Source organism: Octodon degus, unplaced genomic scaffold (genome assembly GCF_000260255.1).
Source record: "Octodon degus isolate 3935 unplaced genomic scaffold, OctDeg1.0 scaffold00083, whole genome shotgun sequence".
Taxonomy (NCBI): domain Eukaryota; kingdom Metazoa; phylum Chordata; class Mammalia; order Rodentia; family Octodontidae; genus Octodon; species Octodon degus.
In genome coordinates, this window is record NW_004524659.1 from 10,405,675 (window position 1) to 10,406,767 (window position 1,093).

Sequence of the window (1,093 nt, forward strand, 5' to 3'; positions counted from 1 at the left end):
CCTTTGCCCAGGCAAATCAAACATTTGCTACTTTAGGATCTGATACCACTGGCTAAGGAAATAGGAAGTTTTTTCTAGTAACTCCCTGGAGTTTTCAGAGAGATGTGCCCCACGTCCTGGAAGTAAGGAGCCCCACTTCCATGGTCTTCTTAAGTAGTCCAGAGGTTTTGGTGACATGTAGTGCACAAGCAGGTAGGCAGTACCAATGGCTACCAGAGATCCGAAGACAAAAAGTCCTTGTTTTATTACCTTTTTTTTTGCCAATGCCAGCGCAGCACCGCCTCGTGGTATCTTATTCTGGAAAAGGTTACCGTGGTATAGAGAGGCACAAACCTAGATGGCATAATAGCATGAAGGAATCTCTCTATGTTCTTTTGAAAAGTGAACCACCAGGAGTTGACACGTGCTCGCATCTCCATGTAATTGTATACAGACAGATCTGAAATTGCATGGGCATCTGGAATTCTAACTCGTGAGAACTCAGGAAGACACAAACTAAGATTATTATGGAATTTATCCATTAACTCATCCAGCACCAAGCAGTCTTCAAAGCCCGCGTTCATTCCTTGGCCAAAAAAGGGGACGATGGCATGAGCTGCATCTCCCATCAGCACACAGTGTGACTTAAAGTGAAAAGAAGAACACTTGACAGATATCATTGTCTGGGGTGGCGATAGGAAGAAGTCTTGCACCAGGGCTTGCTTGCCAATGAGAGGGATGAAGTCTGGAAAGTACTTCTGGAAGAAATCCAGCACATCATTGCTGGTGAGAAGTTTTTCAAATTCTTCAAAGGGCATGAACAAAGTACAAGTGAATTTGTTCTTGTTAGGAAGTGCAATCATCATAAAAGTATTTCTAGGCCAAATGTGCAGGTAATTAGGCTCCAGGGCAAAAGTTACTGGAGGGGGGCTGGTGAGATGGCTCAGTGGTCTAAAGCACCTACTTAGAACAAGCTTAGCAAAGCATCAGGGACCACGGTTCAATCCCCTAGCACCACATGCCAGCCAGCCCTGCCCCCTGGTGGCCTGAGCTGGACACACACACCTGTCTCTCTCTCTCTCTCTCTCTCTCTCTCTCTCTCTCTCTCTCTCTC

The 1,093-nt window shown here is 45.8% G+C and overlaps 1 pseudogene; it reads right to left on the reverse strand.

The window, feature by feature from the left end:
* Positions 1-1,093, reverse strand: part of LOC101571887 — a 1,881-nt pseudogene continuing 788 nt past the window's right edge.